The sequence below is a fragment of the Bos indicus genome, chromosome 20 (assembly GCF_029378745.1).
Source record: "Bos indicus isolate NIAB-ARS_2022 breed Sahiwal x Tharparkar chromosome 20, NIAB-ARS_B.indTharparkar_mat_pri_1.0, whole genome shotgun sequence".
Lineage (NCBI taxonomy): Eukaryota > Metazoa > Chordata > Mammalia > Artiodactyla > Bovidae > Bos > Bos indicus.
Genome location: NC_091779.1, coordinates 5414664 through 5421037, shown reverse-complemented (window position 1 = coordinate 5421037; position 6374 = coordinate 5414664). Strand labels below are relative to the sequence as shown.

The 6374-nt window shown below is 50.6% G+C and overlaps 1 pseudogene; it reads right to left on the bottom strand.

Moving 5' to 3' along the window:
• Positions 1 to 1111: 1111 nt before the first annotated feature.
• LOC109574666 (CD151 antigen pseudogene) lies at positions 1112 to 2014 on the bottom strand (annotated as a pseudogene).
• Positions 2015 to 6374: the final 4360 nt, after the last annotated feature.

The following is a 6374-nucleotide window of genomic DNA, read 5'->3' as shown; positions in this document are numbered from 1 at the left end:
TTCAATAAAATAAATCAAATAAAAAAGAAATGTCCCAACTAGTCAATAACAGGGACTTAATTGAAAATGATGATATATCCATTCAATGGACTACCACACTACCATTAAAAGTCTTTGTTTAGTTGCTAAGTCGTGTCCAACTCTTTTACAACCCTATGGACTGTAGCCTGCCAGGCTCCTCTGTCCATATGGGATTTCCCAGGTGAGAATACTAGAGTGTGTTTCCATTTCCTTCTCCAGGGGATCTTCCTGACCCAGGGATCGAACCCAGGTCTTCTGTTTGGCAGGAGGATTTCTTACCACTGAGCCACCTGGGAAAAGTCATTGTGGTCACACCATATTAAGTGAAAACATCAAGTTGCAAACCATTAATATAGTATGATCTCAGCTTGAAAGTACATTAATAAAATCCATCCCCCCCCCTTTTTTTTTTAATTCCACAGACATTTATTGAGCACCTCTCAAGTAGCAGGAGCAGTCCTAGGCATGGAATACAGCAGTGACTATAACCCACGGGATGCCTGCCTCTGGGAGAGGGGTGACCACAAAGAACCAGTGAACACAAGGCTGCAGATGGTGGTCAGCACGGTGGGAGGGCAGCAGGGGAGCGGCAGAGGCTTGGCCAGGAGGGCTGTTCCCCAGTTAAGGAGGAGGCCCCAATACCCGAGGGGTCTGTGGGGAGGCACTTGGGGCCTACTCGCCTGCTGCTCGGTGCCCCCTGTGCCAGCCCATTTCTGTCCAACTCGCGCAGGCCTCAGGGAGCAACCCAAGGCCATGACTTCAGCCCAAAGAAGACAGCAGTGGGAGGGGGACCCTTGTTAATCCCCAGCCCCCACCCACCTACCCCAGCAGATAGGTGGGGCTGACCTTTTAGGCCTTGGGACTTTGGTGTGCAGCTAAAGGCACTTGAAGCTGCCTCTGGGGGTTGGGGGTCCCCAGAGGTCCCGGTGATGGCATGGTGGGGGGCCTAGGCACCAGAACCCAGTCTCCCCCGCAGAGGAGGGGCAGAGCCACATCCTGGACCGCAGCAGCCTGGCTGTCAGGAGAGTCAGTAGTCACCACATCGCGAGAAGCTACGGCGCACGTGGAGGGCTGGCGCCCACAGACACGGTCAACAGCGCTCCAGCTTCGGGCTCTTGTACAGGCAGCTTGTGAAGAGCATGCCGAACACCTGCACACAGGCGATGCCCAGGCCCATGGCCCCACTGATCCTCAGGTTCTCCTGGATGAGGGTCTCCAGCTTGGTGATACAGCTGCCCCCACTCTGTAGACGTTGGAGGCGTGGTCCCACCGCCCATGGCCAGCAACCATGGTCTTCCAGCAGCTCTCGGGGACCACATGTCCACCTGCCTGGCCCAAGCGGATGCACTCACTGTCCTGCCAGTCCCACTCACTGTCCTGCCAGGCCTGCCAGTTGTTGCTGCCACAACAGAGGAACTCCTGCTGCAACTTGCCCACGGTGCTGCTCTCGCCCTCGTGGCCTGGCTGGTGGTACCCCTTGGTCATGGTGTCCTTCAGGTTCTCCTTGAGCTCTGCGTTCAGCCACTGAGAGTAGACATAGACTCTTGCAATGATCTCCAGCAGAGTTAATAAGAAAGATGGAGGACAGACATAGCAGATTCCTCTGTTCCTTGAAGGTGGCACAGCAGCCCAGAACCCCAGTTACAGTGACGACAGCGCCCACCACCACCAGGATGCAGGCTGTGGCCAGGCAGGTGCCCCAAGCCAGCAGCTGATGCAGTCACGCCTGAGGGCCAGCGTCCAGATGCCCACAGCCGTGAAGGCCAGACCAGCCAGCCAGAAGCAGCAGCTGCAAGTGAAGAGCAGGCACTTGAGGCAGACGGTGCCCCATGTAGTTGTCGACTTCTCCCCGAACTCGCCCATCCTGGAGCCGGGGGGCGGGGAAGGGGCTGGCTGGTGGGGAGGGCTCCTCTGTAAGGCAGGAAGACAGAAGTGCCCGCCTGAGGAAGCTCCACTAGAAGGCCAGGGACACGTCACAGGTCTGGCTCAACCAGCCCCGCGTCGGAGTCCGGCTGGCGGCGGGCTGGGGGGTCCGCGACTCTGAGCTCAGAGAATACGCAGCCGGCGCAGGCCCGGCCCGCGGCCAAGGAGGCCGCGACGCGGGTCGAGCAGAGCTCAGCGCATGGGCGGGACACCCACTCGGGCGGGCCCCCGGGGTCCACCCAAGGCGGCAGAGGCCAGGCGGGCTGTGGCCGGGGGTGCCCACAGCCCCACTGCGGCCCACGCCCTCTCCATTCACTTTTTAAGTAGCTAAGGTGCTGTGTCCCAGACAATATTCTGAACACTTCGGTGATGGAGGGCAACGAGGTGAGTGTATTATTTGGGAGGCAGTCAGATGACATACCCGGAGAAGGCAGTGGCACCCGACTCCAGTACTCTTGCCTGGAAAATCCCATGGATGGAGCAGCCTGGTAGGCTGCAGTCCATGGGGTCGCTGAGGGTCGGACAGACTGAGTGACTTCACTTTCACTTTTCACTTTCATGCATTGGAGAAGGAAATGGCAACCCACTCCAGTGTTCTTGCCTGGAGAATCCCAGGGACGGGGGAGCCTGGTGGGCTGCCGTCTCTGGGGTGGCACAGAGTCGGACACGACTGAAGCGACTTAGCAGCAGCAGCAGCAGCAGCAGCAGATGACATACATATAGAATATGTTCAGGAATAAGCAAGGTAATTCTGAGAGTAGTACAGTGCCATAAAGAAGATGTAAGATGGGCTCGTTCAGAGGGAGGGACAGGTAGGGATGATCCGAGGAACTGACGGTTTGATTGCCTCCTGCATTGAAAAACATCTGGTCATGAGGATCTGGGGAGGAGCATTTCCAGCAGAGTGCCGAAGGCTTTAAGGACAATGCAACTGGAGTATTAGAAAAGAAAATAAAGGAAGAGAAGTAGTGCGTGAGCAGGGAGAAAAGAGGTGGGGAGAGTCAGGCACAGGCAGGATAACTAGTCTGAAAGCCAAGGTGAGGCGTTTACAGGGAGTTTGGATTTTATTCTTAGTGCAATGGGACCCTGCTGGATTTTGTCAGGCAATGATTATATTCACATTTACATTTTTGTAGCCAGAAGGAAATACATCAGTGGATTAATAGAGATCATCAAGGGGTGGAGGGGTAATGAACAATTTTTTCTTTGTTTCTGTGTGTTTTCCTGTAACGCCCAGACTTTGACAACTAGAAACAAACAATAATTTATCTTTTTAAAACCATGCACCAGAGAGCAATGCAAGCTAATGGCCACCATTTACGTGGAGCCATTTACAGGAAGAAAAGTCTTTTGCCCATCATCCCATTGCATTTTTGCAATAACCCCATGAGTTAAGTCAGACCATTTGGAAGGCGCAGAGACTCTAGCAGAAAATGTCAGAACTGAGACCAGAATAAAGTTTCTACAGCCTTTTCCCAGGTTGGCTGATTCTGCCACACAGTGAGGTCTCTGGGGCCCTTAGGTCTGCCTTAGATTCATCCAGATACCCAGAGGCCCAGGAAGAAGTCATGAGATTACTGCCCCGTACCCCTGTCTGAGGGAGAGTAGGGAGGGAACAATGCCCCCAGTTGTACATGGCTAGTGCAAGAGCACGTGTGTGCAAGAAGAGGGGTCTTGCCCATAGGGTAGATGCTCCATAAACATTTGTTAATTAGTGAAATGACTTGCTTTCAGGAAAATGCTGCTTACTCTTGGGAGGTGGTTTAGCTGACTTCACAATTCATTAGCTGTGTGATCTCAGGTTAATTATTCTACCTTCCAAGCCCAGAGTCGTCATCTGTAAGATGAAGATAAAGCCTGTACTCATTCACCTCTGTGAAGTGTGATAGTTGGGGGCAGGCTCTAGAACCAGACTGCCTGGGCTTGAATCTGCTTCTACCCTCTTCTGGTTATGTCCTTGTGGAGATGCTTAGCCTCTCAAGACCTCAGTTTTCTCATCTGTAAAATGTGAGTAATAATACTTGTCTCCTAGCACTGATGTTAGGATTAAATGAATGGATGAGAACTTTGAAGAGGTCGTAGCACATAGTATGTGCTCCTTGAATGTCAGATAATATTAGCATTAGCATTATAGGGAGTTTGCATCAAGGGAGAAGCTTTCGGAAGCACAGAACTTAACACGGTGCCAATAAGGCTGCTACTGCCTTTCCACCCCATGCCTGCCATGATCACTGTTCCAGTGATTTTTCATAGGAATCATATAAATTCACCAGCCACCTTTTTGTTTAGAAAGGAGACCGCTTTCTAAAGGGGTCACCAGGAGGTCCTTTGCCAAGTTAAACAATAGATCTACTCTCTCTCATCTCAGGAGGTTTATCTGTTCAAGGTCATGGGAAGAAACCTCTGACATTTTTCCAGGGTCTCTGTCTCTAATTCATTTAAGGAGCCACTTTTTACATTTCAGGCTTGACATTTGCTGAATGACATGAATGGAGACTGCTCAGGTGAGCAGCCTGGGATCACATGACCTTTGACCTCTGCCCCTGTTTTCAAGCTTCAGTTGTTTGAAGACCACCAATACTTGTGCAACAGCTGTATACCCCTGGTCTACTGGGTCTCCTCTTCCCTCAGTATTTTTCTTGAATTTGTCTCACATTTAAAGCTCAAAATATGTTGATTCTAAAGGGAAGCATACTCATTACTATAAATGGAAAGCCACAAATAGAAGCTACTCATAAAAAGAAATATTATGCAAATGAAGCAGTATTACTGAATTCTAGAGGAACAGGGTCGCCCATTGAAGACTCTAGGCTCATGAAGCCTTTTAGATGTTCATTAAATGGGATATCTAGAGAGGTGTGACAGAGGTTAGTGCCCCATTGAGTGTCTTCGTGGTGTAATAAGGATTGAGAAAGACTTTAAAGAGGGAAAAACTCTCTAGCCACCTGATTCTATCTTTTTATTTCTGCATCTGTTCACCTCCTAGAACTTTCTCCTGTCTGCTAGGGGCTCCCTTCTATGCTGTTCAGTTCTTTATTCAGAAAGGTAAGGAGTGAACAGCCCATTCTCTGCTTCTCGCTTGTTAGGTCTTTTTAGGAAGATTCTTAGCCCTCTCTGAAATGCCACTGCCATGCTCTTGCTTAGTTGTATCTGATTCTTTGTGATTCCATGGACTGGAGCCTGCCAGGCTCCCCTGTTCATGGAGTTTTTTAGGCAAGAATACTGGAGTGGATTGCCATTTTCTACTCCAGGGGATGTTTTTGACCCAGGGATCAAACCCGCATCTCCTGAGTGTCCTGCATTAGCAGGCAGATTCTTTACCATTGCATGACCTGGGAAGCCCCTCTCTGAAATGAGGGAGCTGGATTAGAAACATTCTTCTCTGATGATTTTCAGACCCCCAAAGTGTGCTTGGTTGCCCATCAATGTTTTTCACCTGCGGACAGAGCAGGAATGAAACCCACCCCAAGGATGGTCTCGTGGAATAGTTCAGGTCTCTGGATCTCCATGAGAAGCAAAGAAGTAGGATTCACCACATAGCCACGAATGAATGTATGTTTCCAGAGGGGTGCATTTTCTGCATGCTGAACTGAGCAGATGGCTGTGTTTGAATGAAAAAGGAAATACACCTTAGGAAGAAGTGACAAAACGACTTCAGGTTTCATCCCCTCATTAAGCAGCCCCTGCAAAAGTTTCCTTCATTAGAGATCCTGGGGTAAATGCTGCTGAGGCATCGCTCCTAAATGATTCCTCTTTCCAGGTCTCCTCCCTGCTTCTAAATTGCTTGGAATCTGTCGCACCTGTGTGTATTCAGATTCTTTAGCCTGACGTGTGAGCCCCTCCTCAGTCTGGTTCTAATCTGCACTTGCAGTTCTGGCTGCTGGAATGCCCCTTCCTTGAATCTCCTGCTTTGGGCAACCTGGTTCCCTGGCACAGAGTAGGTGTGAAAAAAATGTAATTGAAGAAAAGAATCTGTCTCATGCTGGGATGCCTCTACAGTCCCTTTCAACATGTAGTTCTTGAGTGTCAGGGACGAATGGTGATTGAAAGCTTCCTATATGCCTGCCGTGGTGGGATGACCACTGTCTCAATTTGCTGAGGATTTTCCTGATTCTGGCACTGGCAGACCAAGAACCAGGAAGCCCATGTGACAAAGGCAAATCAGGATGGTCGGTCACCCTGTGTGTTAAGACTGCACGTGCTCTCTCTCCGTGGGACCTCCGGCACAGTGGGGGAGGAGATAGTAAACAAATTATCCCACAAAGTCATTACAAGCTGTGGTGAGTACAAAAAGAAGGCAGCCCCAGGACTTCCCTGGTGGCTCAGTGGTAAAGAACCCACCTGCTGGTGCAGGGGACATGGGTTCGATACCTTGTCCAGGAAGATCCCACGTGCTGCAGGGCAACCTAGCCCACGATCCACAACTACTG